The sequence below is a fragment of the Diuraphis noxia genome, unplaced genomic scaffold, assembly GCF_037042655.1.
Source record: "Diuraphis noxia isolate RWA-SAM2 unplaced genomic scaffold, SU_Dnox_SAM2 contig0001, whole genome shotgun sequence".
NCBI classification, from domain to species: domain Eukaryota; kingdom Metazoa; phylum Arthropoda; class Insecta; order Hemiptera; family Aphididae; genus Diuraphis; species Diuraphis noxia.
The window spans coordinates 15373649-15393635 of record NW_028301711.1 but is presented as its reverse complement, the minus strand read 5'-3'; the positions used below and the strand labels follow the sequence as shown (position 1 = coordinate 15393635).

Genomic DNA, 19987 nt, shown 5'->3' with positions numbered 1-19987 from the left:
GGGGCCGAGCCCCGGGTGCCTGGTGTGGTAGTTGACTTCTCTTCCAGTTGATGCTCCGATCCGGCTTGCTGTGAGACTGAGCGTTCAGAGCGCGGCGCACTGGGTTATATAGGGTCCCGAAGAGGCGATTCTGCGCTTGCGTGGTTGAGGGACGCTACGGTTGACTTCTAGGTGGGCCTAGCGCACGTGACCCGTTGCGGTTGGTCACGGGTGTGTCTAGGCGCACGTGAGTTGCTACGGTTGGCCAGTGGGCGTGGCTTGTCTGCACGTGATCGTTACGGCTACCGATGGGCGTGGTAAGCTTTTGCAGGCACGTGACTCGTCTGGTTGGCTGGTGGGCGTGTCTGAGATGCGAGAGCACGCACGGGGGCAGGGTTAGCTGCGATACGGAGCGACCTGCTGCGATGTACGTCCGTACTGATCGGCATGCACGGCTCGACATATATCCAATCAACTGCCAGGTACGTAGGTATTAGGTATATGTCATATTATATAGGTATAATGACAATAAATTATTCGGGTCGCAACTCACCTACCGCGTTAAAAATATTGTCGAACCGCATAACTGACATATTATACCTAAAATATTATCTGGTGTCCGGAATTAACCAAACTCCAACACCGGAAACGACAAGTCGATGGGCCACAACTCATCCACAGCCCACGGCACATACCCACGGCAGAGTCGCCTTTTTTACCCGAAATTCAGAGAAATAAAAACTGTACTTAATGTAATATTACCGTCGTAAAACTTTTTCGTCACGCGCGTTCGTTACACACTCACACATTAATAGTTGTCTGCACGATAAAAATATATTTCGATGCGTATAATAATGTTAATGTTGTTTTAATCCCTCACCCAGTGAACGTGTGTGTGTGTTATTTGACTGTGACTAAGGTGCTTAGGCCAAGACCGTTATTGTTATATAATATTATAATGTGAGTAAGAAAAATATTAGAAGAATATAAAAGAAAAAAAAATTGATAGAGCGCCTAACCTAACCTAACCTGATGTGTGTTGCCTCCGTTCTACGAACATATTAATCATATTATACAACGCATAAACCAAAAACTGCAGTTTAGTGCGGGACAACTTTACTCCGTCTGTTTATTTAATTTCAGAATTACCAACACCAATTCACAATTTACAACGCATCGCGAAGAACTTTATCTCTGTCGTAGCGTTTTTCAAATTTTTTATTCGGATAATATAAATACAATTTGAATTATCAGTTTGAGTAAATTTGTTTTTATTTCTAAAATTAATTATTTAAAATTGTTGTTTAGTGCTATCAAACATAGCAACAAAAAAAACATTACGACACAGCCAAAGTTCTTAGCTATGCGTTGTGGGATTTTGGTTATTCTGCGATAAATCCAGAAGGACAATTTTTTCTCCTCAGCATTTATAATAGAATTATCATTTATCAGAATTCCACAACGCTTATATGTATGTTGTATATATATATATATGTACATTCTCATGTGCGTAGCGTTTTTATTATTTGGATAACATAAATACAATTTGAATTACCTATCAGTTTAAGAAAATTTGTTTTTTTTTTCAATTAAATATTTAAATAATTTATTGGTTAGTGCCAACAAAAAATTAAATAAATACACTACGGCACAGGCCAAATTTCTTCCCAGTGCGTTGTGGAATTTCGGTAATCTTGCAATAAATACAGAGGGAGTAAAGCACAAAACAGTTTTCGCTATGTCTTACGTTTGTAAGACGGAGACAATACCTGTGGCGTTCTCTTGAGGACGCCACATCCGAAAATGTGTTGTCTTCGTCGTACTGAAAGTGCTGATTATGTTTATTTCCGTTAGTTTAAAATTTAGAGTGGATTTACTGATTATAAAAATTAAAGTCAAGATTATTGTTTAGGGCATCTCATTGGTTTTTTATTATATTTTAATTTTAAAGCGAGTTATGAATATTTTAAAATTGTAAATTGTTTGTATATCTAAAAATACTCGAAACTCGGTTTAAAATCAAAATATAATAAAAAGCCAATGCGATGCCGTAGATAATAATTTCTCCTTTAATTTTTATTTTAGGTAAATTGTACGACAGAGAACATATTATGCAGGTGGGCGTGCTCTTAATGTTTCATTATTTTATTTATTGTACATTCTATACGGACATACGCGGTACACCAATTGATGGGCAACAAAACAATTAAAACTATTGCTACCTATTAAGGTGACAAAAAAATAATAATATTATAAGTAAAGGCCGGAATTATATTCTTTTAAAATAGCCAAATTAAGATGCTAATATTATCTGAAAAAGTTGATAATATTCTTCCGGTTTTCATCAAAAATCGTTATAAAATATTCCAAAAGTATGCTTTTTAATTAATATATTCTCTTGAATTAAAAATATTCTTCCAAAATAGTGAAGATCAATAAGAGCATAAAAAAAAAATCTGATAATAAAATATGTACCTACACAAGTACATATCAAAAAATAATTGATTGAGTTATATTAATGAGGTACTTTTGATTTAGAAAATATTTGAAAATAATTGACGATTTCATTTTGTTCTGCGGGCGAAGGTGTCATATTTGTACGACGGTATATATTGGTTATTATAATACATTTATTATTTACACAACTGTTACACAAAGTAAGCTTTATTATACGAAATATTCTTTTATCATGAATAATATGGAATAAATATGGAAAAAAAACTTTATTTACCAGTTTCATGATTTGTAAAGATTTCAAACCCCAGTCTGACTGCATAGACTCACAAAAAATATGCAAAAGAATATAATTCCGGCCTATAGTTATGCGACACAGTGAAACCTCTGAACACTGGACACTCTCAGTTGTCGTCTTTTTTGTTCGTCATTTAGAGGGGAATACAATCCTCAAAAATTGTTTGAAGAAGTTAATAACTACATATTATGTCGTACAACATAATATGTAGGTATAATAATGTAGGTACTATTTTAAAACAAATATTAATTATTGTACTTATTATTATTTATGTAAAAATCGATAAAAAGAGAGTAATATCCACACTCGCTACATATGTACATGTCATGCGACTACTGATTTCATTCGATAAAAAAAGTATTGATTAATTAATATAATTATTGTAAATTATGAATAATTACCGTTACGTTTAGAATCTAAAAAGTATAACGAGGTTGTTATGGGTACGATGACGTAATGATAACGCTCTTGGTGTCTCATAAATATTGATAGAATGACCCCAACCGTAAGACACGAATCATACACGTCAATGTAAATAAAAATAATTGTATGATAAGAATATTAAGAATTAACGTTTATTGAAAAAATCAGTTACTTAAATGTATAGTATTATAATCAAATTAGATAGATTGATAGATATTTTTATTAAAATATAATATTAATATAAAATTGTCAAGATCGACAGTTCAATTGTCATAAAACTTTCCGTTATTTAGAGGTATCCGTTTAGCGAGGTTTTACTGTATAATTTTATAGAATTGCGGGAAATTTGAAAAAATACCAACGTCGGCAGCCAAAATTCGACACTTAATATTTATTTTAATTTTAAAAGGTGTCAGCGCACTGTTTGTTTCTCTCTCTGATCCAACATAGACTAAACCACAGATTAATAGCATTTACGCAGAATCAATTTTTTTTCTATGTTTTTGAGTTATCGTAATAGAAAATCACCATTTACAAAAACGATAGAGAATATTATTGTCAAGAGTATGACAAATCGTTTTGTCTAATAATTATCGCCTCAAAACAATATTTTAAAGGTTATTTAAATTTACAGTTTTTTTTTTTTTTTTACTTTGAAAATGAAACTCCTGGTCGATAAGTCAAATACTCAAATATAAAATAAAACTGATACAAATCAAAAATATTTTATTTTTGTATTGTAGGTGATTTTACTCTAATATTAATCAAAAATTATGAAAAACTTTTTACTTTATTCGTATATGTTTGGTGAAATCGTTTTATATGATGCTAGCAGATCTCAGAGAGAAATCATAGTTCGCAGTGTTCGCACTGACATCTTCTTGAAATATTACGTTAAATATGTCTATAGTTTTCGATATTCAATATAATATAATATATGTTCAGCGAAGCGAACAATAATGAATAAAGTTAATCACAAATAAACCGATCATATTCGTATATTTCTATAATTATTTTATCGTTTAACAAAATATTTAATAATAATGTATAATTTTGTTTTGTGCACAATAATAATATGATTAGTTGATTTTAATTTTAACCTTGAACAACCCGCTGTCGGTCGTCAGAAGGAATATTTTGTAACAATAATTAAAAACATCACATTAACAATTTTAATCGGTTTTAAAGTACAAACAAATACGCCCGAAATCGAAACATTAAAATCAGGATAAATTATGATCGTTTCTACGAACTCATTATATGTTATTTTATAAAAGTAATCATTTCGATTTTTATTATAATATTTTAATATAATGTTCATGCGGATTACTGGCCTAGCGCAGTTTTTTTCCCTCAGATTAAAGTAATTATTATGTTTATTTATAGTATATAATATTATAGTATGATAAACTCGAATATTCGTCTTGTTTGCTCGATAATTCGAACCACAACGAATGTTATAGATAATAATAATAATAATAATAATAATGATATAAATACGATTTGATTATTCTGACAGACGTCCATTAAATATAATGCGGTCGATTGATAAAAACTATAAAACACCTTTTTTTTTTTTTTAATGTTGTTTGTTTAAAAAGTGATTAATATTACAATACAGTCTGTCTGAGCAATAATGCAAACAACACATTTGTCGTCGAACAATAACGATTATAAAATTGTTGTACTATATCAATAATATATACATCAATGCTTACCTTCATTAGAGCGAACTGCGCAAAATCCTTCTTTAAATGAGTATTGTACATTTCGGTGCAAAACTTAAGCTTACAGTACACACTGTACTTGAAAATTAATTTGAGCAGTGTAATATCTTTTACCCCGAGGTATAAAAATTCTAATTGCTAGGTTATCTACTGACTAGGGATTTACACACAAACACCACTCAACAGTGGCGTATTTAAGTTTTTCCGCCTCTAGGCACTTTCCAATTCGCCGCCTTCCTCCCCCTTCATCCTTCCTACAATTATTTCTAAAACGTATTTAAATATACAATTTATTATATTATAATGTTATATTAAAAAGATACATTGAGATATATGATTAATTTTGAGTGAACAAAAATTAGTTGAGTTTGATTTCATCAAATGAAAAATAATTTTTCTAATTTTGTAAAAAAAAATTGTTGAAATTTGCCGCCCTCCAATGTTGCCGCTCTAGGTCCGGATTAAAAATTTTCAAATCTTAGATTTAAAAAGAAAATTTTTTAATAATTTCTAGTTTAAAATAATTTGCGAATTTTCGTGATTTTCGTGATTTTTACATACGTTGTTAAAATTCAAACTTTGAATGCTTGTAAAAAAAAATTGTGCCAATATATTTCTTTTATACTTTACCTGCTATTTTAAAAATATGTTAGGAGCCTTATATAAAATTTAAAATTCTTAGATATAAAAGGAAAATATTTTATTATGAATTTCTAGCATAAAATAATTTGTGAATTTTCGTGATTTTTACGTATGTTGTCAAAATTCAAACTTTGAATGCTTGTAAAAAAAAAATTGTGAGTATGCATTTCTTTTATTTTTCAATTGCTATTGTAAAAATATATTATGAGCCTTGTATTAAATTTTTAAGCTTTTCTGCCTAACAAATAAATTTTTATCGATATTAATTTAAAAAAAACTAATAATGATCGAAAATTTCAAATACCTATGAATAGTTCAACTTAAGTCGAAATTTTTTGAAAATTGCATGGATGGTGGATAGAATATACTTATATAAACATTCGGTGAAAATTTCATGTATCTATGGTCATTGATTTTAAAGTTACATCAAAAACCAAAATCGATTTTGTTGAAAAATGAGTGTGTGTAAAATTTCCCGTTTTTCCCTTAATTTTTAGTTTGTTTTTCTCGATTATTTAGAAAAGTATTAAGAATTTTTTACTTTTGACCCGCCAAAGTACCAACTAGATTCCTTTTCTGATTGAACGAGGTACTGAAGTCAAAAATCGAAGCATTTTTACTGCCCCAAAACGTGATGACAGACACAACAAAAAAATAAATAAAAACACACATAATGGTAAAATCAATACATTCATCGCTCCGCTCAGAATCTAAAGAAAAATAACCAAATTAAGTTTATAAAATTTTAAGCATAGGTTGTTATTTGACAATCAAAAGTTGCTAGAGATTTACCTGATAAATAAAAGGGTGGAAAAAAAAATATAGTTCTAGAACAGCATGGATCTAAAATTTTGAAAAATCCGAAAATGAAAATAGTTTTTAGAAATAATGAATGTTTTACGCCTCACGATCACCTGTATATTTATATTTAAAAGCTTTGCCGTGCAAACGTGATATATTTTTATTTTCTTAATGTTTTGTGGGCACCCAAATATCAGATATATTCAAAATGTGTACCTACCTATACCTATAAACATGGGTACCGTAATCCTTATACCAACTTCTTGGTTTAATTCCACCGTTAATAATACCTTGTATGATATATTAAACTATTATTAACCATTAACCATTTAACTGTCAAACCGTAATATATAATCAATCGTTGTACTATGTAGTTATTATGACGTGGCAAGCAATTCCGTATTTGCCCAACGGGCAAACGCGGACAGGTGCACGATACACCCTCGAAAATTACGTCTTCGTTAAGGTCTTGGAGAAATATTGACCAACATAATTTCCCGTCAAAAAAAAAAAATCCTAAATGGTCGTCTACAATAATTTTACATGATAAAATGTATAATTTAATTTTTTTTTGTGCGTGAAAACTGAATATTTACAAAACTCGAACCTAAAAAATAAGTAAAAATGTCATTTGAATTATGTATAATAAACATTATATACGTTGCACCAGTGCTTCCAAACTTTTTTATAATGCGTCTCACCCTTGAGGTGTACAATTTTGTTTAACATCAAAACCGCAAATTTCGGAATATTAATTATTATATATATATATATATATATATATATATATATATGTATACTTTGTATACTTTATATTTATATACCTAACCTCCTGTATATAGGTAATACATCATACATATATAATGTTTTTACCTTTATATTTTACCAGAGGTCAATTTACTTTAATTTTTAAACTAATGATTTTCTAAGCTTAAATTTACCATGTTCGCATTTGTAAGAAGGAGACATACAAGCGGATATGGAGCCGTTCTTTTAGGAGTACGTTACACACATTTTTGTTGTCTCCGTCTTACAAGTTAATGTCTCAACTTAACTTAAACTTTTTAACTCTTAAATGCCCAGCCTTGCGTTTAACCTGTTAGTTAAGAGTTCATAAGTTAATAATAATATAAGTTTATAATTTAGTTAAGGTATATAACATTATTATCTAGATTATCACATGGGCTTTTTATTTTGTTTTAATTTTAAAACGAGTTACGAGTGTTTTTAAAATTGTAAATTTTTGCATGTAACACAGTTAGTGTTAGTAAGAGTCCGACATTTTTAATTAATAATTATTATTGAAGTATATTAGGTACTAAATTAATGATTAGTATATGTGTATTAGATATACATATTTTCATTATTGCTATATATTATTTTAAATATTACTGAAAAAATTGAAACTATGCAGCAAGTGACATTTTACTGCGATCGGCTTTTTAATCGTGTTTATCATAATTTATTTTAATATTCAAGTATTGACTTTTGGAATTTTAATTTCGACTTCAATATCACACGATCAATAAATTAGCCAAAAAGGTACCCATGTGACCGATTTATTTTTGTATCTATATTATTAACTGAATACTTTTAAAAAGTATCTATCATTGCAGTCCATTGATCACGGTTCGCCGGATGAGCAATGATGGTGATGTAGACCGTCACAAACCGACGCGATCGCTCATATGGGGCCCTGGTATGTGTAGGTCCAAAAGTAACCCTCTAAAACAAAATTGAGTAAGCGAAGGAATTGATAGTTGCGTCTATCAAAAAATCGTACGATAATTATGGGTTCCTGGTACGTATGGGGTGCTTGAGTTACCAACACTTAAAACGTCGAGGAAAAAGTAAGGAACTGTGTTTATCATTTAAGATTACGCTACATCATGTTAAACTAACTACGGAGCTAATAGTGATTTGCTGAGCGTAAATTTGCTATGTTATGTACTTGTAAGACGGAGACAACAAATGTTTGTGTAACGTTCTCTTATTAACACTTTAACAGTACATTATATAGGTTCGACGGCTCACGATATTGGCACACTTTTGATGGAGGGGTTGGAGGGCTATCAGACTTAACTACTTAAGTCCCATCTTCCCAAATTTCGGTCGCTGACATTTTGGTAATTTTATTGATAATTTCATTAGGTACCTGCTTTAAAGAATAATTAATATTTAATAAAAAAACTATCAAATATCTAACTAACATCGTGGACAAGCATGCTTTCAAAGTTCTCTGCGCATTAAAAAATATTAGGTACTTCTTCTCCCCCCTCGCCAATAAGAAAAAACGATCTCCAGTGCATTTATCTGTAGGTTTATCAACTCCACTCGAATACAACTATTTATAATTATTATAATCACTAATAATATTTATACGTAATTTATTATATTATATATAACTATATGGTATGGAAGTTTTATGAAAGTTTAAAATATGAGATAGATTCTATTGCCTATGCTTTAAAAAAACAAACTTTAAGATATGTTTTTTTAATTTAATTTTAAAAAATTAAAAAAAAAAACTGTACATAAGTTGGAATAAAACACACTGAACATGATGTATAACACATGTTTAGACTTATATTGACCTTGACAAATAATTTATAATAATAATATTTTCATTTACCGCAATTTTGCGTTAATTATTGTGCATCGTGTATTAATACGTTTAATGTTGAAAACATTATTGCACATTTTAAATGATTCAAATTCACTGACGTTCATAACAATTAAACGATTTCTAATTGAAACAACCAAATTATTGAACGATTTTTATTATTTTTCAATTTTGAACCAGACCAAACCTATTTATTGACAAGTTAGGAACTCGATCTGGATCGGCAAATTTAAAATAAACTTCGTATATATTCGAATGTCAGGTACATTGTACTCTTATCGTATTAGTGATATAAGAATTCAAAAACCATAAATATTAATTATCATAACTTTTATACATAAGTTTTCTTACCTACTATTACCAATTCCTAAAATCGATTCTTTGATACTCAAGTTTTAATGTATATCTAGTTATTTTTTTGTTTTTTATAACCATTTTTCAATTTTTTAATATGGCGTGCCATAGCTGGTTCACCATCCCTGGTGTAGGATTTCGGTGAAATGAAATGAAAATATTCATAATACTATCAACGATTATAAACACTGTTAAATCTCATTATATTAATAAAAAAAAAATTGTATTGTATATATATTGTCGACAAACTGAGATTTCGTGGATTTGACCTGCATGGTGTGTATTAATCAATCGAAGTTCAATCCAAACCGTTCGTCGCATAAAATAATCTATAATAACAGAACTGTACAATTATGTATACGAAATTAATTAATTCGTGATGGACAAAAACTCGTATAAGTGCGCACTATACTTGCTTTTTTTCAGTGAATTAAGCCATAAATCTTAACTATTTATGTCATCTTAACTTAGTGTTGATTAATAAATTTTTTTAAGCATTTGAAAAATAGATAATAGTTACCTATTAATAATTAGAAAAAATTATTAGTAATATAATAGATACTATCGGCTACGTTTTAAAGTATTTACAATCAGAAGAAATTAAAATTAAATAAATAATAGTTATAACAGCAGGTCGTGTGTGGACGTCCACGCTTGAGTCGCCGTACAGAAGGTGGGTCACTTATTCTATAAAATTTCTAACTGTGAACAACTATATTGGCAAAAGGCGTCTAAACTCACGCGGGGAGTTCCATTCGTTTCGTATTTAGTAGTGTCCCTGTGCCCCGAATCACAGGTGAATCTACAGGGTGTGCCTGGTGTGCCAGGGCACAGCCTTCGACTAGTATAAACCCGTATAGGGCCCATAATACTCATTTCAGTTACAATGGTATTGAGTCTAAGCATTAAACAATTTGTATTTTAATTTTAATACAATATTTTTATGTGTAAAAATATTGTTAATAAATATTATAGTGATATAAACATAGTTGATAAAAGAACAGCAATATTTTCAAGAATAGAGATAACATGCCTGTTTATTTATAGCACGGCTATAGTCGTAATTTGTAGCCATAATCATAGTTATTTTATGGAATTTAATTTTACCAGTAATTATCATTTTTATGGTTATTGACAAAATGAAAAATATTTTATTTCGTATTAAGTATTAATACATTTAACTCAGAAGTATTAAGTATAATATTATGTCGCCTATTACTATCACTATATACTATAGATATCAGTTACCTAGCTATTACTAGATATCAGTTATATACTTATATTATATATTTCATACAATTCTTTGTTATTAATGATAATAAAAATAAGATGTTATAATTGTTGTATTAAATTTCCAAGAATTTTAAACATAATTGATTAACAATTTAATTATTGGTTGTAAGTATGTACAAAAAAAAAAAATTGAGTAACATATATTGAACTTTGCAATAGTTGTAGATTATTAAATTGAATAATTTTGAAAGATTGCATGTGTAAAATACAGCATGAAAAATAGCATCTAAACTAGGTAATACAAATTAATCTTAATAATATTATTTAATATTATTAATGTTATTTCAAATGGGAAACATATTTTAAACGTGTGATAACTGAGAGGTAGTTTGAACTATAGAGGGCTTTTTTGAGGTAAAGGCACACCCTGCTATGAATTCCTAGATTCGCCTATGCCCCGAATGAATGTCCTATCCATGTATTACTTATTATTATATATATTTCTTATTTTAAAATTAGTTCAAACATTTAAAAAAATGTCTTATCTTTTAAAATTTGATTTATTATTAACAAAATGAGATGATAATACCTAAATCACAATACATTATTATTATTATTTGTTTTAGTTATATTGCAGGTTTCAAGTAATTATTGACTAAAGTATTTATTTTAGGCTGAAGAAAAATAAACCTTACATCGAAGAAAAATGTGATTTTAGTTACCAAATATTTACCAAGAATTAATTGTGCAAAGATATTGCTTGTTTAGTGTTGTGATATATTAATTGTTAACTTATAAATAACCAATACATATTTCAATATTTTTCAGGTTACGAAAAACCTACTACCTAGGTATTTAAAAAAGTAAAATAACCTTTAATATGGACGCTTGCGTGATGGACTGGCTGCGATAATATTACAGCGTCCCTGGCCATAAAATATATTTTTTTATCTAAAATTTGTTCTTATTTTTGTATTTAATCTTATACTGTACGACTTTGTTTGAATATTTGCTGTAACTTGGTATCTGTTAACCTTTTTGACGTATTTTCAATACCTATCGAATTCAAACAAAATATTTCAATATTTTATAAATAATCTGCAAAATATTTGAAAATTGCCCCAAACATTTTTTGTTATTTGTCCTTATAAATATGTAGTATCCAGTGTACTTTTTTACCGGTCCCCACCCGTATATGGATGAATTGTAACTTTTGAACTTTGAAGAACTACACTCCCCCCACCACCCCTTCTCTTTAATTAACGTCTGTTTTACGATATTTCAAACATATATAAGCATATAGTTGTTTAAGAGGCGGCTCATCGTGCCTGTCGTTGCTGTTAATAATCGGGAGCGATAATAATGGTTCGGTCGATTGGTCGACAACGAACTAATATAATAGTAATATTATGCAATGATATAATATGTATAGTGACGGTAAAATCGGCTACAGTTTATAGTAATAATAATTAATAATATCACAATAACCATAATATTGCCGATGGTATAATTGGTGGCGGTGATTTAATAAGGGGTCTTGTATAGGCAATCAGATGTCTTATATTCGTTACGGTGTGTGAGAAGTAAATTAGGTATTATTAGTGTGCGTAGATTCGTTCGGCAGCCAACGAAGGCCACTCTTGCGCGCGCACTTCATGTCAATAAATCGAGAAAAACGAAATATTATGCATATGTCACCTTTGAAAACTACCAAAGCGGTAGGTAGTAAATTAAACATATTTCCTGAAGTTCGATTGTAATTTCGAAAAAGGAGTTGAATTCGTAAGGTCTTAGACTAGGTATATGCTTTGTAGAAATCACTGTTTTGATATAAAACTCAAAAAGTCCAAAATAGATACAAATGTAATGCAATTATTTCATGAGATTTTTTGAAAAAAAATCTAAATTTTATAGTCCTTTGAAATTGAAAATCGAAAATCGACTTCCGAGAAAGCCTAGTTTTTTTGTCAAAAAAATTCATACATATATTAAAAATTAAAATTGGACATTCAGAAGCATGTGAATTTTATACTACCGTTTATTGGTCTAAACACTCTAAACCATACGAAAAATATGTGTGATGTGATCCCCTTACGCGGGTGAACAATAATAATTATAGTTGTTTATTATGATTAATATTATATTGTCAACACTTACCATAAAAACAGTATAATATCAGAAGTGGCCAACACGAATACGTCTTCGAGCCACATGGATAAATACCCTATGATACCGAGAGCCAAAATGCTTATAAATACATTTTATAAGTAAATATTGTTTTTTTTTTTTTTAAATAAGGCGCGAGCCGCAAGTTGGCCACTCCTGTCCGATTCGATAAACTAGAATTTGGAAAAAATATCGGTTTTGGCCTTCAAGTATATACACATCATATAAACCATATTTAACGTCCAATCCAAACCGATTCACACAAAACGTAATGTTACATAATATTATATTATCTATTTAATAATCTGCGCATACTGACCCAAAAGCCAACATGTTTGGGAACAATTAATATATGTACAATGATTGGACACATTGAACAAAAGGTATTTTATAATTTTACCTGGTAAATCAGAGAACGTTCAGGTATACACATAACACTTGTATACAAGACCATGGGCGTGCGCAGACCTTTTTGGCAGGGTTGGCCAAACCAAATAATATGATGATTTAGATGCTTAATGACATTTTTCAGGTATTCGATTTTTCAATGTATTTAATTAATTATTTTCATTGAAAATTCTAATGCGTAATTTTATCATTTTTTCAGGTCACAATATGGACAACGAGTAATACAGTACGGCTCGCAGGGTGAGACATGGCCCACCTGACACATCCAGTACGAATGTTGGTACAAGATACATTTGGGAACACATTATATAAAATGAGATCTGCTACAATAATGGTATACTTTGATTATTTCGTTTAATCTGTCATTATAAAAAAAAAAAATAAAAACGGTTATCGATTAATGATAAATTTTTGGTTTTAATATTAATTCTCGATTAGGTAACTGAAATACCGATTAAACGTGAAATTAATAATCGATTGGTAAAAAATAATAATCGAACAGCCCTAAATATACTCATTAATTTTGCTCGATTATCAATTAATGTAATTTATATTATTTTGATAATTAACGTATAGTATATTCGTAATTTCAGCGATCTATAAAAATTGTTTATTTATCCACCCGGTGTGAAAACGTCTTAGTTTTTATCTTCAGTGTCCTAAACATCGGTATCCTTAATCATGGAATTATTAATTAAAAAATTTGATGTTCCCAAATGTTGTATTGATTTTTGAGGTCTAGAAAAATGTGTAGGTACTACCTAAACGTGTGTTCTCGCTGCAATCGTTTTCCCAAAATTCGGGTAAAAATATTGTTTGTACCCAAAGCGTATATTTGACGGCCAATAATTATTGTATTATGCGTTCTTCGATTTGTGTACAAAAATGTTAATTAATTTTTTGTGGTGGATAAAAAACGTATCAGTGCGTTCTAGTTGCTTCCGATGATCAGGTAGTTCATAATTATTTACATACGAGGCACCTCCCAAGAATTTTCTCATTATTATTGCCTCCACTGTAGAATCAAGTACCCATGGTGTTTCATAAACTTCACTATGGTTTGATATTATTGATAATCATTATATGTAAATATGTAAATCGAATTTAATTTATCAATTACGATGAAATAATTTACATTGTTATTCATTAGGTAAATATAATAACAATTACACATTTCCATTAATTATGCAAATGAAAAATAATTTTAAATAATAATAATATAATAAGTCAATACGAAAACTTGTAGGTAACATCTACAATTTATCAATAAAATAAGATGTGTCAATATAAATTATGTTCAATAAAAAAAAAGAATTTGGTAGAACATTGGTTATAGGCTTATTAGCCAATATTTGTATACATTCAAAATTTTATTTTTTATTTTTTATTTGAGTATCAATTAACTTTATTTTGTTTCTGATTTGAAATCGTGCATGTGGTTTAGGTATGTTAGAACTTCGTATTAAAATAGGTACCAATCTCTCCGTCTGCATTGGTTTTTTTTAAACTTTGATAAATTTATATATTAAAATTAAAATGTGGAGACTCAGTAAATCCAAAGATTATTATGCATCGGTTGTGCGCCGAATGTTTGAACTCTTTCCTGTCCATAATAATAAAGTGAGTTCAATGATAAAGGTAACGTGATATGTTTCGAACGCATGACCTTGAATTCAATTCGGGTTTTTTTTTAAAACATAAATGACATAGAATTACTTCTTTTTTTGATAAATCTGAATTAAAAAAAATTCTATGCATGCGCAAAAAATAATGTTTATTTAAATGGCAACCCCACCATTTTTTGAGTTCAAATTTGAATGATGTAAATTATTTTAAGCAACTTTGACCTTTAACCTCTATCTTCAAAATTGACTAATTCAGAATGAGTTAACACATTTCGATTTATAACATTAATTGTATTTTTCGTATTATTCAATAGTCTACTTGGGGTTTTACAAATTGATTTGTGATTTTCTATAAAAATTAAGTGTATAAGTGTAATTTAAATGACTTCTACAGAAATTTTAATTCAAATTTCTGGTGAATAGTATGATTTTCGTTAATTTTTAAACAAAGTAATACATATTCAGTTTTAAAAATAATGATTTTGATAAAGACTTAAATCAACTCATTTTATAAAAATGTTAAATCAGTATTATTTGTTTTTAAGAGGACGCTACACCTGCAAGTGCTGTTTCCGTCCTACAATAGCCTATAAAATAACAAATTTTACGCTCAGCAGATCACTCAAAGCTCCATTAATTGAAAATGTAGAGTGTGTTGACTTGCTATAAAAATTAATGGTAACATTATTATGAAGGGCTTCTCGTAGGCTTTTTTACTATATTTTAATTTTGAAACGAGTTTTGAGCCTATAAGATAAACAATTTTAAAATACACATAACTCGCTTTAAATTGAAATATAATAAACTGCCTAAACTGACAATCCCTCGAAAATAATGTTACCTTTAATTTTTATAACAGGTCAACTAACTCTAAATTTGCTTTGTTACGCACTTGTAAGGCGTAGGACAACACATGCGGGTGAAGCGTCTTCTTAATACCATGCTTATAAAAGCTGTGATTAGATTTAAGTATAATATTATTTTTAACGTTTAGTCCCTTATTTATTGTCGTCTGGGTATAATCGTTTTAAAAAACATATACCTATGGATCACATTTTGAAATCACAAATTTATCATGAAACACGTTTGAAAATGTTTGAAACCGCTCATGAGCATTTATCACCTGTTCACCACAGGGAGGCAGCCGTGCTAGAGTGTTTTCGTTTACAATAAAATTTAAGATGCGTCGGGAGGCAATTCGTATAAGAATTATACCTTGAATTGACCTTTTTGACTTTCGGGAGGCCAACTAACATGCGCCCAAATCCATATTTCTACAATAATAGTACGCTTCAATATACCTGCAAAAGGTGTCTGGACTGGCGCCGTCTATGACGCGTACAACATCGCTGCAGCTGTTGCAGAGGTTCTGGGGCGTCGCTTCGGCTTGTCGCAGATCGTTTTCGAACAATGTTATTCGATCGGTCGGACGGTTTCGACGCGAGTTTTAAAGGAAATGATGTAATATGATATACGGAAATAGATGATGCGCACTCGACACTGTCGCGAGAGCACTGCAGAAACGGCGGGTGACTGTTCGTAGACGACTTCTACGCTTTGGAAAATACCGTTTTCGTATAGGTAGGTCGTATACAATATAGGTACGCACGCGACCGTCACAACCTGCACAAGTCAGAGAACTGGTTTCTATTGCATTATAGTTATATATTCATATTGTGTGTGAGTACCGTTGTTTTTTTTTCTATAGGGGGTTCGGCCTAGGCGATTTAAATGAAATATCTAAACAGTAAAATACCACCGACCATTCACCGTAACTCATAATAATAATAATAATAGTGGTCGCCGCTTCGGTACCTGCTGCACTCTGCACAGTCATCGGCACGGATGTTATAATAATACGAGATAGTAGCTATATTAACATTTCATTATTTTTAATATTTTAAGCCTGCCCGCGCGGTGGCTGCCGGATTCACTGAAAAGGTTTCTTGACGTGTTTTTATAAACAATAATAATTGTCCATGCTCTTTTTATGTCATAATATTATTATATTACCGCAACATTTTAGGATTTGTATTTTCGAATCAGGGGGGGAGAATTTTTTATTACATTGCCTTTTTTTTTTAGAAGATTTCAACACTTTTACTCTTTAATTTTTTTTTTCGTTTTTTACGGCGTTTTAGGGCTTATAGAGCGATTTTATTTTTTCCCCATATTACAACACCTTCCAATGTAGGTACGCGTACAAGATGACTCTTGTCGTACAAAAATACGATTTATTGTTTGTCTTAACAGTAATTATTTTCTATTTTCGTTTTCGGAGCGTTTCATATAATTGTATTTTTAAATAAAAACTAGAAATTTTCATTTTATATTTAGTAATACCTATATTGGTATGTTTTCTAAATATGAAGATTTTGGCCAAGATTCTCTCTATTGAATTTCCACTTACGAACCATTATTGATATGAACTACTGTGATGACTATAAAGCAGCGTCTCTTAATCTGTGATGGTACGGGGAAAGTATATATGTGGTACTATACGCTAAGGAAGTCTCGCTTCGTGACAAAAGTTGTTTTTTTATTTTTATTGTTACAGCATCGACATCATGTTATTAGCTTACAATATTATATTGAGTAATTGTGTACATAAGGGATTTTTGAAATGAAGTTTAATAATAATGTAAATATTAGGTCAAATTAAGTTATACATTTCAATTTTTTTTTTTTTTTTTTTAATGTGATTATTTTTCGCGTGTCGGGGTAGGATCCTATAGCTTCGTATAGATTGTCTGGTATTTCGCATTCTTTTCTGGGCTCCGTGAAGATTTGGCAGTGGATGATGGTGCGTGCTTGACCGTATAATGATAGAATTGCAAGAGCGGCATGTAGGAGGTTCGGTCTTTTCCCTTAGGTGTACAATGTCTATGCGTAACTCTCGTATGGCCAATTTTATTCTAAGTCGGTTCATGAATACTTCTTATTTTCGAAAAAATCGGAATGGATCGTTATTCACATTAAATATATTATACTTTTGCATCTGATATCAATAATAATTGTGAACATTTCATTATCCAATAATATTGTGAATTGTAAACTACGCTTATATTATCGTAATTTCGTGGTTCCTAGAGAAATAATATTTCATAAATGTAAAATAACGTAAAAAAAAAAAAAGTTATTTGGTTAAGTGCGGCACATAAACATCGAACTGTCTAAGTGGTACGCATTATATTATATTGTAAAATATTTGAAAAGCCGTTGGACTAGAGCTGCCAAGACTTTTATGCATTCGCATATTATTTTTTCTTGTAAATTCTATCGTACCTATAACATATCATGTTTAGTATGTGTATACAATAAATTTCACACAGGGTCATATTTAAGGAGTGGTTCGGAGAGGCAATGTATGGGCCGAGAAATACTTGGTCGCGCTCAACACCAAAAACTCACACACCGTCCGACCTGTGTACAGGCGCGTAACTCGGAATTTCAAAGAGGGGGGGGGGTGTTTTTCAAACTTAATCGATAAACTAAGGGTACACATACCATTAACAATTAATTTTACGTATACTTTTTTATACAAACGTATTACAATTTACAATTGAATAAATAATAGTTTAGAATAATAGTTATCTTATAATTAATAAAAAAAAAAAATGAAAATATTTTTAAATTAACTTGATGCGTCGACTTTTGACGAGGCTAGTGTATCTATTACATCGTCTGTGGTTACGACTAAATCTACTAAATCTCGATGAATATTCATAACTGCTTGGCAGTTTCTTAGATACGCGTTTTCAAGCGTCGCAATGAGGAAAAAGACCTTTAACATGTGCTTGCAGTCGTTACTCTGGTAAAGTAATCAATACTTGTAAAAGTCGATGAACGGCAGGAAATATGTCTTGGTTGCAGTCAAAAAAAGCCTCGGTAGCATTTTCAGGATTTTTGTTTTTTAAAATATTATGCTCATACCATATTGTAAACTCACACAGAATGGTCTAAAATAATAATTAATGCTGTGTCCCGGTTCACATTATAAAACATAGTTTACCACTGGCTACGCACCTGCCTGTGTATGTGAGTATAATATGTGTGTTAGCAATTCAACAGAAGTGGACGGGATCGCCGAGCAAGACTATCGAACGCTATAGCCGTGTGCAGTGAGTGTGTAGGCGTGTGGACTTAAAAAACTGTATAGTTGGGCAGTGGCTTAAATAAATGGTAACAAAAATGTATGGTAACTGTGGTCTGTGGTTCTGTGTTTATTTGTAGGTACACGAATAATAAATAAAATGCAAAAATATATAAAAATTCACAGCGGCACATGTATAAACAATATAATAATAATCGCAACGCTCGTGGCTGACAAATCGCGCGGAGCAATAATATTTTATGGCCCTTCTGGCCCAACAATAATACGACCCTTTTGGTCCAATAGGTAAAGAATAATAAGTAAATTGCCAGTTCGGCACAACCGGCAATAATAATAAAAGTATAACACTGATATAATATAAACTACGTAATAAATATTAATAGTGTAAATAAACATAAAACTCACGAAATAGACAGTGCTCGGCTGGCCAGCTGCTGCTCAGACCTATTCTATATAATAATTTTCGCACACAAGTATAGGTAACACAAATATAACAAAACAGTGGCGATTAGCGCTCGCAAAAAATATGATAAAACAGTGGCGATTCGTGCCTTAAAATATAATGATTAAAGTGGCGATTTGCGCCCACGACAAAATTAATAATATTGGTGAAAATACAAAACGCAAAAAATGACGCTCGCGACGGTTTACTCACAACGACGGACGGAGGAAGACAACAACGTTACGACGGTCTTGTTAATTATACGTATTGACGCAGCCGATGCGGCGGCGTACGATAACGCGTTATTTACATTAATATGTTGTGTAATAATTCACAAAAATTACGTAAATGACCTAATATGTCCGGTTCGGCGTGTGTGTGTGTGTGTGTGTGAGGTGTATTTTAATTGTCGGCTCCAACAGGTAATAGCCCTCCACTCCCCTCACCGGAACACGTTAAGGGATGCCAACTTTTTTTACGGAGACTATATAATAAAGTTTTCTGAAAAAATATAAGTAATAATGATTCAAACATATTATATTAGGTATATTCTTAGGTACTATTGTTAAAAAAAACCGAAATAAAAATTATATTATACAATTTATTTAATTGTATGTTATATATTTTATATATTTACCTACATATTAGTATATTACCTATTCTGTTATTTATTACCTACCTATTGTGATAATATATGA

At 30.5% G+C, this 19987-nt stretch overlaps 1 long non-coding RNA gene across 1 annotated transcript in view; it reads right to left on the bottom strand.

The window, feature by feature from the left end:
• The window catches only part of LOC149059919 (uncharacterized), an 83573-nt gene extending 64200 nt beyond the window's left edge, over nucleotides 1-19373 (bottom strand). Inside the window, exon 1 of the long non-coding RNA XR_016189674.1 lies at nucleotides 19253-19373. This is a non-coding gene — a long non-coding RNA (uncharacterized LOC149059919). The remainder of the gene's footprint in view (nucleotides 1-19252) is intronic.
• Between the last annotated feature and the right edge of the window lie 614 nt (nucleotides 19374-19987).